Raw genomic sequence first — 15,058 nt, 5'->3', positions numbered from 1 at the left:
GTATTAACTTTGAATTCAATGATATAATATCATTGTATAAAAAAAACGATTCTGAGCGAAAACGGTCAGTCAGCCTATGATATTACCAAGTATATTTGATGATATCATTGTGAACAAAGTAATTTATATATTACCTATTCACGTGGAAATTTTCAATCCTTAGCTATAAAAGTTGAACATTTTATAAATTTTTAACTACTAAATAATTACTACATTTTAAATTTGTTAAATTTTGTCAAAATTAGAACTTTAAATGCTTATAAAAAAAAAGTGCCTATATATTTTTAGTATTTTTCAATTACTATTGTAACAATATATCAGGAGCTTTGTATTACATTTTCACGCTTTTTTCCCCGACAAATAAAATTTTATTGATATTTATGTTGAAGTTAATGGTGAAAGATTGGATAAAATTAAAAGTTCTTTTATAGAATTCGACATCTCGCAGTAAAAAAATCAACACAAATTCTAACGGAGTAGAAACTAAACATTTTTTAATTACCTACTTACCTATAGTAACATACCTAAGTGTCGAAATATACTTTCCCTTTCTAATATGATTATTAAAACGTGTGTTTAAATTATTTTGTTAATTTTGTTAACTTATTTTGTTGTTAATTATATTATTATTTAATTTTAACAAATATTGTTACAGAAAATAATTAACATTCATAAGGAATCTACAAATACTCAATTATTGGCAAACCTATAATACATACTTTTTTGGGTATACCTACCTCTGGCGTAGTTATAATGACCATATTATATGCGATAGTGTATTTCACGGCGACGGTCAGTTAATTGGTCATTCAGTGAAGATAAATCACCGGTCAAAAACCATTGACGGTTCAATCGGGTATACCGCTAGAGCGCCATAGATTTCTATTTAATCGTATCTGGTGAAACGTACAAACATTGAATATAAAAAAGGTTGGTAAATGGATGTCACTCTACTGTACAGTAGGTTACAAGTTGGTTACATTAATAGATGGTGTTAAAGTTGAATTCAATGATGTAATATCATTGTATAAGAAAAACGATTCTGAGTGAAAACGGCCAGACAACCTATTTACTATTTACTAATTATATTTGATGATATTATTGTGAATTAAGTAATTTATATAATACCTTTTTACGTGGAACCTTGTTTTAAATTTTAAATTCATAACTATAAAAGTTGAACATTTTATACATTTTTAACTACAAAATAATTATTAAATTTTAAATTTGATACATTTTGTCAAAATTCAAATTTTAAATGCTTCTTAAAAAAATTGTGTTTATGTATTTTTAATAATTTTCAACTGCTGTTGTAACAATATATCAGAAGCCTTGCATTAACGCTTTTTTACCAAACAAAAAAAATTTATTGATATTTATGGGAAAAAAAAACTAAAAAAATTGAAATCTGACAATATCTGTAAACAGCTCAGATCGTCTCAGTCGAATTATTTTCAAAATGTTATCGTGTATAGAAAATGCTAATATAAACTTTCAGTGAAATTTTCAAGTATCTTCAGTCATAGGTTTTTTAATTACTACAAAATAAGAAAATCGTTACACGAGAAATCGAGTGAATATCAAATGTTGTAAAAATGTGAATTTCAAACGTTCATAAAAACTTAATTAAACTTTCTTGAAGACATTTTTTTTTTAATAAATGTAGACAAACTTATGAGGAATCTTGTATTACATTTTCAAATCTTAGATTTAAAAAGAAAATGCGACGATTGTTCAATTTTTAGTGTTTATATATGCAGAGCGATTCGCCGATCGTGCTGTTGTGATATTTATACTATCTAAGACCCTTGAGAACCGTATCAGGTATCAAATACTTTGAACTTTACAGTGATTTTCTGTTAAACAGATGAATTTTTGAAAATATTGATACATCTAAAACAAAATTCATTTGAGTAGTTTACCCTTATAAAGTTAGCAGCACAACTATGACAGACACATATGTAGTACACCCGACAAACTTGTTGGTAACTTTTTGGACATTGTTGGATTACCCCCAGACGTCGTTCGACTTTATTTCTGTCGGTAGAGCTTTAGACACTTTTGTGCTGCCATCTATACCCCAACAGCACAACATAACGTTAGCAAAATTTCACCCTTATAAAAAATGTCCAGCTTGAGATTTTGAACATTGTTGGATCACTCTGAAAATTTGTTGGACATTATTTTAGCCTGTAGAGCTTTTCCAAAGTTGTGCTGTCCACAACGCAACTTAAGTTTATCGAAATCTCACCCTTAAAAAAAATGTCCAGCTTGATTTGTTGGACATTATTGGATCACTCTGAAAATTTATTGGACATTATTTTAGACGGTAGAGCTTTTGAAACGCATTTGAAACGTTTCCAACAGCACAACTTTTCGTTCGCGAAATATCACCCTTATGAAAAATGTACAGCTCGATTTGTTGGACATTGTTGGACAATTTGGAAAATTTAACTTTTTTTTATTGAAATTACATTTTATTTAATATCAATTTTTGACTCAACTTTTTTTATTATCCTTTTTAAATTTTTTTTCTCAAGATATTTTTTTAATTTAAATAACCCTCTTTTTAATTTTTGATTTTTTATTATACATCCAATTTTTATTTAACAGTTTTTTATCCTATTTAGATTTTTTAATTTAATTTTTTTCTACGAGGCTTTTTAAAATTTAATGTGCCTTTTTATTGAAATTTGTTTTTTATTAAATATTGTTTTTCATTCAACTGGTTTTTGACATTTTATGTCTTTGCTTTCGCACATAGAATTGCACAGTTCCTCATATGTTATTCAGTCACCATTTTACCATCCAAAGTTCCAGCCAACTCCCATCATACCGGCCCGAGTCACAGCATAAAGGTTAGGTCATACTTAACTTATTTTAATTGATATAAACTTAATAAATAACGAGTTACTTTTAATCAAATTCAAGTTGAGTTAATTTATAAATAATTAAATAATCAATATAATATAAATAAAAATTATTATTTATGTTGCATATTACATAACCATTTACTAGAATAGGAAATTAGAAATATAGTTAAATCAATTTCTTGTTCCATTAACCCGAATTCTTCAAGAAAAATAACTTAATTAAATAGTAAATACATATTACAGCAATAGCCATTTAGGTACCTATAAATTATATCATAATATATAGCGGTGTATCGTGTATATCAAGATATTATATCATGCCATACTGCGACATACGGGCATATTGCAATAATAATAATTATTAAATACTAAAACTAATAAGTAATATGATATTATCTTATTTTATTGATATAGATACAAATCACAAATGTACAATTATCAAGAACATATTATAAAATATTTTAGCCATAAATGAGTTATTTATTTATTTACAAATCAAAAGATTGTATTTATTTCGGAATTTTCGATTTCGTATGCTTTTGGTACCTACTACATAATTAATTCTATGTATAGAAATCCTATTGGATATTTCCCGTGTTCAATGATATTTATGATTTTTATTATTTTAAACCATATCACTGGGTGCTTATATAGATGTTGAAAAAAAAAAAAATTATAAGTTAATTGAAAATGTTTATATAACTTTTTAAAATGTTTTCCATCAACTTAACTTAACTCAGTTAAAAATTATCATTAACTTGCCCAAGCTCGCTTGTTTGTAAGGTTCCCACATTCCTATATATTTTCCCGATTCCACCATTTATACAGTTCACTATCATCGCACGACTAGAGCCCGTACATCGCCGGGGCAGTAACTGTCCACCAGCGATAGCCCGTGAGCGGGCAATATCTGATGACCAGGGTTGGGATTTTGTAGCATTTGCATATTTCTTATGAGATGCTTAAATGAGATGCAGAATACGCTAAAAATGTGTTTCGTGATACAGAGAACTCAAATTAAAAATGTTATTTTGCTTTTTTTCGGACTTTTTTGCATTTTTACCTATTTTTGAATCAAAATTGGTCATATTTTATGAAACTATATTTTAGTAAAAGTGTTCTTAGATTTTTGTTAATTGAATTATTACGATAAATTCGTATTAGGCATTTGGTTCTAATTTTTGTTATCTGCTGATTTTGTGGGTTTTTTTGTCGATTTCTACTGCGATTATTAATAATCGCCGATTATAAACGAACGTTGAATGCGTTGAATATGTTGTAAAGTCAATTCATTTGGATTCTGATCAGAATGACTTAATTATTTCAAATCTTAAGTAACTACTTATAATAATTTTGTAAGTGATTAAAAAATTATTAATTAATACATTTCCTTTTTTTTTTGCATATTTTGTTGTTTTTATTGCATATTTTTAGCGCAAATTTAACGATATTTAAGGTAATGTTATAGGGCATATTTATGCAATTTTAAGTGCTATAAAATCCCAACCCCACTGATGACAAATTACGCCGTCAAACTGCACGACTGCTCAAATCAGGTTGCCCCCATACAATAGTATAGTATAAAAAAATTAACGTTGTGCACTAACAAATCATATAGCCCATCATATGAAGGCAACAATACAATTAATAATTTATAAAATTATTGATTATTGTATGATTATAATATATTACATTTAATATTGGTCGATTTCTTCGGGGATTTTATGGAATATATTTAAAAAGAAATTTTAACTAAGAGATTAATAAAACGTTTTTTTTTTTTCAAATTATGGATTAATATTCTTAACATATATAGTATCAATTATAGGTGTAATTATAATTTTCTTACAGGTTGATGTTTTTAAAATAAAATAATCACTTATAATAAAAAAAAAAAAATGGCCAAATGAGTATTAAGACATCGAGCAATCACATATTGTTAAACAAGGTAAACGGTTTACGATTTAGAATTTATAATACAACTAAATAGTAGGAATAATTATTTAATTATTAAAACGAAATGGTATAGTTATAATATTTTGTAATTGTAATTTTTAATCAATTGAATAATAATTGTTCAATTGTTATCAGACGATACTTTGTTAATCAATAAGTTATTTATCAAATTTTATCAGAAAACAATACAAGATTATAATATCAAATATTATAATAATAATATTACGTATTTATAAGTTTACGGACAAAACGCCTTTTTTTACTAAATCCAAAATAAACAAAATAAATTTATTTTATCTATTGACTATAATAATTATTATAATATAATCGTATTTAATAATAGATATTACAAAGATATAATATTGATTTTTTGTACAGTAATTATTTAAAATTTCATCAATAAATTTTGAAGAAGTAAAATAATATGCTTATTACGAGCTATACTGAAAGCGTTCGCCGGCAGTACGCGGGTCGTGGGTCACATGATTATACCGCTATCATGCCACTATGGTATTCAATAATTCGCTGGCTTTCTAGAAACTAGAACAAATATTACAAATTAGGAGATTAATGAAATTAAAATGTTGAAACGTCATTATTTTCAGAAAAATTAACTCTACACAATGGCTATATTCGTTTTGTTTTTAAATAATTAAATGCTTGTCCCTGTGAGTCTTACTAAAAAATCAGGATTATGATATCTCCATTTTTTTCAGGAGATATTGCAATGGGTAAATCCTCACGGGACACCCTGTATAGTTTCTCTAAGTCCTGTACAACAAAAATGCAAAAATTCATTGCATTCATTGCATTTTATCTCGTCTCCCTTGAAGATTTCTGCGTCGCAAATTATACACACAATTTTCGTTAAATTTATATATACGTGAAAAACTACTGATAAGCAACAGGTAACAACTATTATAGAGACATAGACCACACTCGACGTTTAAAGACTTAAAAGAAAATTGTGTTATCTTCGTTTCCTATAATAATGTTATAAATTGTTATCAAACTCTAGTTTTAAATAATTTGCATCAATGTGATTTAAAACACTTGCTAGTCTATAATTATTGAACGTCTTTAATCGTTGGTTTTAATAAAAAAATTAAATATTATATTGGTTTTTATAAAATTTAACGAAAAATACATTAACAAGATCGGTGCGAATAATTTTGTCTACCTATCGCTGTTCATCTGAGTTGTCTACTGCTGCCTGTTCGAGTAAAATGTATCAAGGCAAAACACACATTTTAATAGACGATTCCTTGGTCGACTAAATCATATATTTTTTTTTACCTTCTTCAATATGCGCTGATTGGCAATGAATATGTGGGGCAAGGATTCGTCACAAAGAACCCAGATGGTCACGCTTCCGGGAGTTTCGGTTGCCGGTCGATGTAAAGTCCACACACTATATTATAGTGACTGCAGCCAACCACCACTCTACGTCATACCACCGGATTATTAACAATAATATTATACATAATTTATGCATCATTGCCAATCAATTAAAACCTTTATTATATTCATATTATAAGCGACCATCCCCGTTTGAGCACATCCCCTGGTTGGACCTAGGGGGATGATTTGGAAATCTAAAAAACCCGGGGCATTCACCCAGATGCATACAAAAAAATTCATTTAAATCGGTCCGACCGTTTAGGAGGAGTTCAATCACAACACACGTACAGTAGAACTATATATATGAAGATTATATGCGACCTGTTAGCAACAATATAATATAATTATCATGTTATTTTAACATTGTATAAATAATTACAAATTATATAAAAATATTATTTCAATTCCTCGGCCTGACAGAAATTCTATAAAAACGTTATAATAATATTAATTGGTTAAATAAATCTCATTATATTAATGACATTTGTATCATATTTTTATAAAATTTTAATAAAATTTTTAGTTTGGCGTATATTTAATAATATTATAAGTTATAACAGTATATAAATATATAAATATCATCATAATATTTTTTTTCCGTTAAAATAAGGTTATAATAACGTATTTTCCTCAAAAAGTTTTTCTACCTTCATCAAAAAAAAAATCACTAGAAAGTATCATTTTTTAAGAGCGTTTGATTTAACGTTTTTACAATAATTTATAAAAAGCTGTTTTTATAATAATTAAATTTGATTATTTATACTAGTGTGCAAGAATGACACACAGTCTCCGCTCAGAATAGTTTTTGTTATTAAATTAAATTCTAATACATCCATCACATTGACATATCCTCGACAACTACAGTAGAGCTGATCGGTACCAACTTATCCACCATTTTGTTAGTTGTTTATAAACAGTCAACAATATACTTTTTATACCAGAAAAATGATCAAATCTTCAATTCTGAAGGTTGTTTCTGAAAGTAAATTGGATTTAATTAGTAGTTTGTACTTGATAAGAGAATAAATATTCCGTAACTTTGAAAAATGATTGGGAAAAATTACAAACAAATCACGGAAAAACGGATAACTGTATTGTACTCAAACTGTACCTAAATTGCCTATTTAGAACGCCGTATTACAATCGGCTTGTCGATATAATATTTTAATTATAGTATTATACAAATGTAATTTTATTATTTTCTTCATATTATTGTAGCGAATAATTGTGATACAAAGTCTTATTGTTATATATCTGCGTTATTATTGTACTTGATAAAAATCCTATAATTTGACATGAGGTAATATCGTCAACAAGTAGTTACTGTACCTAAATATCTTCACACATCGTTGTAATAAGTAAATTTAAATATTTTAAATAACAGTCCATATTAAATAATTGACCGTTGGAATTTGTTACACACAGAGAACGGTAACCATTAATGTCAATCTTTAGTTCCGACTAAAGAGATGATTGCGTGATCTCTCTATTATTTTAATAATATAATTATATAATAAGGTATATTTATTTATTTAAAATTTAACGGATCACAGTACAATATATAATACAATAGTAGGATATTGACAGTAATGTAAATAATAATAATAATAATAATAATAATAATAATAATAATAATAATATCACAAATGTGAAATGATAGTATAGAATAAATACATAGAAAATAAAAAAATGTTACATTAAATACGCGGGGATACTACATGGCGACTGAATGTATACTGCTGGTATACGTCGAATGTAAAAAAAAAATCCGTCGACTTGTGTAACAAAATAATGTCATTTCGTATTACAGCAGGTTGCTACTCGATTGACTAATTTAATAATCATACTTATGCGTGACTACGGTTATAGGCATAATGATATTATAGTCACGAATAGTATATTCCATATCCCTTTAACCTTTGATTTTATAAAATATACCCATGGAACTGCAACTGTTCATAATAATTATATAGCATGCATTTTTGTATAATAATAGCGAAGAAGAACTACGCGTTCTAACGTTACAATATAAAGACTGCCCCACTACGTCGATGCTTATTATAATAATATGATAATATAATGATAATACTGATAAAATTGGTATATTATATTAAGTTTATAACCTACAGTGGCGTCGAATCCGATAACTTTCACGGGTGGAATCCACCCAACTAGTCCCAATTCTTGTGTTTTGAATGTTTTTGTTGTATATAAAAAATACATTCATATAATTGAATTAGTGCTTGCAAACGTTATTATAACGTTATATTTGATAAAAAACGATTGAAATTTGAAAACGGGCGTAACAGGCGATTTTTACCCCCCTGTCATATACCGTCTGCAGGGGCGGACTGGTAAAATTATCACAATTACCTCAGTTACCAAACGATTCCGCATAGTTGAATATATTCAATGCACAATGTGCCAATGTAACATTTATGTGCAAAAAATTGATAACTAAAATTAAATTATATCATGCTATCACTAGATACAATATTCATATCATATCGTATTGCATTTTAGTGTAAACAAAAAAAAGTTGGGTAAGTGGATGTCACTCTGCTGTACAGTAGGTTACAAGTGGCTCATTGTAATGGATGGTGTCAAATTTGAATTCAATGATATAATATCATTGTATAAGAAAAACGCTTCTGAGCGAAAATGGTCAGTCAGCCTATGATATTACCAAGTATATATTTGATGATATTATTGTGAATAAAGTAATTTATATATAACCTATTTACGTGGAGCCTTGTTTTAAATTTTCAATCCTTAGCCATAAAAGTTAAACATTTTATACATTTTTAACTACAAAATAATTATTAAATTATAAATTTGATAAAATTTGTAAAAATTTGAACTTTAAATGCTTATAAAAAAAAATTGTGCCTATGTATTTTTGATATTTTGCAACTGCCATTAGAACAATTATATATAAAAATACATTTATATAATTGAATTTTAATCAGTGCTTGCAAACGTTATTATAACGTTATATTTGAAAAAAAACCATTTGTAAACGGGCGTAATAGGCGATTTTTACCACCCTGTCATTATACCGTCTGCAGGGGCGGACTGGTAAAATTATCACAGTCACCTCAGTTACCAAACGATTCCGCGTAGTTGAATACATTCAATGTGCAATGTGCAAAAGTTGAAAATTTTATAAATTTTTAACTACAAAATAATTATTACATTTTAAATTTGATAAATTTTGTCAAAATTAAAACTTTAAGTGCTTATAAAAAAAAATTGTGCCTATGTATTTTCAATATTTTTCAACTGCTATTGTAACAATATATCAGGAGCCTTGCATAAAATTTTCACACTTTTCTACCTAACAAATAAATTGTTATTGATATTTATAGAAAAAAAAAGTAAAAAAATTGAAAACTGACAATGTCCGTAACAGCCCAAAAAGAGTCAAATTATTTTCAAAATGTTATCGTGTATAGAAAATACTAATATAAACATACAGTGAAATTTTCAAGTATCTACAGTCATACGTTTTTTAATTACAATAAAATAAGAAAATCGTTACATGAGAAATCGAGTGAATATTAAATGTTGTAAAAATATGAATTTCAAACGCTCATAAAAATTTAAATTGACTTTCTTGTAGACATTTTTTTTTTTGATCAAGGTAGACAAACTTATGGATAATCTTGTATTACATTTTCAAATCTAAGATTGAAAAAGAAAAATGTTTATTAATTCTCAACTCAAAATAATTTGCTAATTTATGTGATTTTTTCGTATTTTGTCAATATTTGAACTTTAAAAGCTTATAAATAAAAACTGTGACTTTGTTTACCATATTTAAGATATATTTTTATGGTATGTAGATTTGGACACAAAACCGATGCGTTCACCAAGTATAATTAACATTTAATCCTAAAATGAACGTCCATATTATTATTTTATATCATGGAATTGATTTAATAAGTTTTTAAATATTTTTAATTATTTTTTGTCCGTGAGAATGGACTTACCTCTTATTTGTTAAGCACTATCAGAAGCAAAATTACAGTATATTCATCTCTATTCCCTAAAATGTAAACAGGACATATTGTTATCAGCTGTGTGTAAGTTGTGACCACGATTGATATACCTTAATTCAGTGTTGGAAGGAACGACCTCCATGAGCAACGGATTCCTGGAACAAATTTCTTTTCCAAGAACGACACGTTGAACGAATACCTTTATATATATATAAAAAAAAAACGAGAAAATGAACGAGTTCTTTTTTTCAAGAAAAAATTACAACATTTTTAATTTTTTTCTAGTTCCAAATATGTACACAGATATGTAAATGATTGACATCAAGGTACTCGTATATATTATTTTAATGTGTATAATGTATATTGCCAATATTAATGATCGTTATCAGGTATCGACGTTAATCGATACTCATTAGTCATTGGTCACATTATTAATATTTTTCATAAGTTATAACTTATAATTTATATAGATATGAGTACCTATATAAAATATAATTATTATTAACTGAAAACAATATGTCGGCCAACAATTGAATTTAAAATCTCAAAATAGAATTATAAACTATGTACCTACTTGTAAGTTGTTGGTATATACTATATTGAAAATTAAAGAATATGAATATGAAAAAAAAAAACATTAATGCGATTAAATAAGAATTTTCATTTTATTTGGAACTAATAAAGAAACTTGTTCATTGTCCAATGGAAAAAATTCTTTTTTTTTAAGGAACAAGGAACGGAACGCTTTCTCGTTTATAAGGAACTTGACAAACACTGCCTTAATTAAACATATATCTGAAACGATGGTTGTTACCAATTACAATAATAGTAAATACGGATGAGGTACTGTATTTTTAGCAACCATGTAAAATATTGAAATGTCTTGAAAATAAGCCAAATAACAGTAAGCCCATGTCACTTACTGCTTATATGCTTCTTATTGGGATCTACTGTACTTTTACTTCTAGTTTCACAAAAAATATAAAAGTTGTATACTTTATACATTTTTAATGTTAAAATTTTAAACTATCATAACAATTAAATTTGAATTTCCAGTAAACAATTTTTGTTTGATAAAGTTAAAAAAACTTATGAGAAATTTTTAATTAGCTATGAAATCTTAGATTAAAAAATAAAATTTTTTTATGAATTTCTAACTAATATGCATATTTTTTTATGTTTACGTCTTTTGTCAACATTTGAACTTTAAATGCTTGTGATTATGTATTTTTAATATTTTTTACTGTCATTGTAACAATATAATAGGTGCCATGTTTTAAATTGTCAAGCTTTTTTACCCAATAAAAAATACCCGTTGTATCATAATTTTTTGTTTCGTTTTTGGCGCTTTTGAAAAGTACTTTGAAAGTTACAAAATTAGAAACAACTTTATTAAATTTAATTTTGGAAAATTCTCTTAAATACTATTTTTTGTTACCTATGAGCCGATGAGACTTTGTGATATGGAAGTTTCAGTGTACATATTATATAACTTAAAAAAAAAAAACATCATTTGATTTGCCTAAATCGTCATAATTGTGGCTGTGAATTAAATGCAGTGAAAAATATCAAAATATTCACCTTAAAATGTATTTCATATAAAAATGAATTTAAAATTCAAAAAAGTTATAAAAAGTATAAAAATGTATCCAGCTGTGATAACAAAAACTATATTTTTAATTATTTTTAACCATTTACAAAAATGTAGAAGACAAAAATTTAAAAAAAAATTCAAAATTGAGTTAATTTGTATTTAATTCAAACTTTTTTTAGGAAATTTATGTTTTACAATGACTAATAGGCTAAAAATAATGCATTTTCCTACAAATTCGAATATGAATTTATAGAAAAATTACACAATATTCAATATTGATTTAAATCTTTAAATTTTATTATTTTTTTAATAAAATATCGTAATTAACAGATATGAGGAGGATTATCAATCTGTAATCTATGACGGACAAAGTTTTCCTATAAAACTTATATCTTAGCTATTGTTAAACCTTTCTAATGTTTTTGGGTGATTTGCGTCTATAAGGAAAGAGGAATCCCATACAACTGCCGTGTATTGCCTCGATGAAGTAAAACATATTAGTGTGCGTTGTACCATTCATTTATAATTGTAATTAGTATATGTATTTAATATATTAGTTTTCATAATCAATAGTTTTGTAACAAATAGTTTGATTCACGTTTCAATTATCACATCAGAAAGTAATTTCAAATTGTTTAGTTTCTACTCCATAAGAATTTGTGTTGATTTTTTTTACGGTGAGATGTCGAATTATATTATAAGAAACTTTCAATTTTATCCAATCATTCACCATAAGCTTCAACATAATCTTAATTGTTTAATACGAATCTTTATATCTGTTACATCATATCTGTAAAAAAATAATAACAATAACAATCAAACATCACACATACAATAGATAATGATATAAAATCAACTAAAATATGTTAATATTAGGAAACATATTTATAATAAATAGTTTAAGTGGGGGATCTAGTGGTTTTACAATGGTGTTTTTTATTTATTTTTTTTTTAAACCTGTATTCAAAATTTCTATCAGAAGGAGTAGTGTTTCGGTTTTAAAATTTCGTATCTTTTCTTTTAGCAAATCGGATCTAGATGGTACTTTAGAGAGGTCATTGTAAATCGACTTTATTCAATAGTTATTTAATGCCACGGGAAAAACCACCAACAAATTACGAAAAAACGCTAAAATGGGGATTCATTTCTAACGCTTTGTCAATCGCCATAGAAACGAAGAATAATAAAATATGAATAACGATTTTAGTTATTTTTTTGTAATTTATAATATTAATTCAACTTAAAGGCTATAATAATATGTAATAACAATATAACCTATCTAGACTGACAAACCGTCTTCGCTCAGAATCGTTTTTCGTATACAATGATATGATATCATTGAATTAAAATTTAATAAAATCCATTATACAGTGACCCACTTGTAACCTATTGTACAGCAGAGCGACATCCATTTAGCCGCTCTTTTAGTTTTCTTTTCTATAAATTTTAATACAATTTTTGTTGGTTCAAAAAGCTTGACAGTTAAATACAAGGTTTTAGCTGCATTTCTTAATTTTTCGGTCGTTTTTCCCGTGTCGTAAAATAATTATTGAGAAAATCAAAAATGACTTCTCTAAAGTACCATCTTGATTCTATTTGCTAAAAAATAACATACGATATATTTAAATCGAAGCACTCCTTCTTTTAGAAATTTTGTATACAGAAAAAAAAATAAACACCATTGTGCTGAAACCATTTTACTAAAATAAACGATTATTGGTTATGCTTGTGTAATGGGAATGAATATAACATCATCATTAGGTAAGTCAAAATATTAAGATTATTATAAAAATATATGTCATAATAATAATATAATATATTATAAAGTATATAAATATTTGTAATTTACCATTGGTTATTTTTAAACAGAAATACATCAGGGGTTCCCAATGGCGCGGCATCTTATTTAAACCAACATTTGGTGCCCTTCCACAAGTCATATCAAAATGTTCAATATTTATAGCTAAGGACTGAAAACTTACAACAAGGTTCCACGTAAGTAAATTTTCTGTAACTAAAGTATATCACAAAAATATAAATCATGGTTTTTTTTTTTTTTTTTTAGTTATTTTATGTTCAAATTTTAACATAAACCGTCAACCACAGAGCCTTGTCTGAAAATGTCCGTCAACAGTTCAAAACAAGTCAAAATATTTTGAATATTTTATGGTCTATAGCAAATGCTAATATAAATGTTTAGAAAAATTGCATGTATCTATGTTGGTCATTTATACTAGCGTTACGCCAAAAAACCGATTTTGCGTAAAAATGTCCGTTTTTCTTAATTTTTATGTTGTTTTTTCCCGGTGCTTTAGAAAATTATGGGAAATTTTAAATGTTGACCTCCCAAATGCACCAACTAGATTCTCTTTCCCATCGAACAAGATACTGTTGAAGAAAATCGAAGAAGTTGCACTAACCCAAACGGCGGTGACAGACACACACACAAAAAAAACACACATCATTGTAAAATCAATACATTTATCACTCCGCTCAGAACTTAATAATATGTTAATATTGAGACGGTTTTTTATAATTTTATAATTTTATATTTTCAAATTATAATACACTAAATTATCGTTCACTAAAATAAACGATATTTTATAATGGTTATTTGTATATATTCAGTTGTATTTGTAGTATGATGTGGATTTGAGAGGAGATGCTTGATTCATATTTAAAAAATATAATCAACTTTATCAGCACCTACTTCTGGGGGCATCGTATCCCATAAATGTTCAAATAAAGATTAATAAATTAAGTCAAAATATCAATATTATAATGTATATTTATTATGTATGATAATAATATAATATAATAAATGGAAATTTGTTATCTATTCTTGGTTATATTTAAACAGAAATACATCAAACTTTTTTGGCCTGCGACGCTTTGCCAATATTTTCCAAGGGCGCCCTTCCACAAATCACATCCTGACTAATCGTACAAATATGAGCAAGTGGGAATCGCTCTGCTGTAACTCAAATCGTTATTCTTGGTTATTTAATAAGTACTATTTATTTTTGAAGTAAAAATTCTTTCTTGATTTGGGAAAAAAACTGTAACAAATTTGAAACGAAACGTTTTTTTGTTTATTTATTTTGCAAGTCATGAACGACGGCGGCGACGTGCACGTTTATTTTTATTGTATTGATATTTCTCAATCTCTCCCTAATTCACTTATAACTTGACGGGCCCCAATGCTTATGAAATAAGTTTTACTTCCCCAGAGT

General features: G+C 26.8%; 1 long non-coding RNA gene across 1 annotated transcript; it reads left to right on the top strand.

The window, feature by feature from the left end:
* Positions 1–689: 689 nt before the first annotated feature.
* On the top strand, positions 690–14,514 carry LOC132935038 (uncharacterized). The gene is made up of 3 exons (XR_009663140.1): positions 690–930; positions 13,695–13,820; positions 13,891–14,514. It is a non-coding gene; the product is annotated as an uncharacterized LOC132935038 (long non-coding RNA).
* Positions 14,515–15,058: the final 544 nt, after the last annotated feature.

The sequence above is a fragment of the Metopolophium dirhodum genome, chromosome 1 (assembly GCF_019925205.1).
Source record: "Metopolophium dirhodum isolate CAU chromosome 1, ASM1992520v1, whole genome shotgun sequence".
NCBI classification, from domain to species: Eukaryota; Metazoa; Arthropoda; class Insecta; order Hemiptera; family Aphididae; genus Metopolophium; species Metopolophium dirhodum.
The sequence above is the reverse complement of the archived record's forward strand: the minus strand, read 5'-3'. Positions and strand labels throughout refer to the sequence as shown.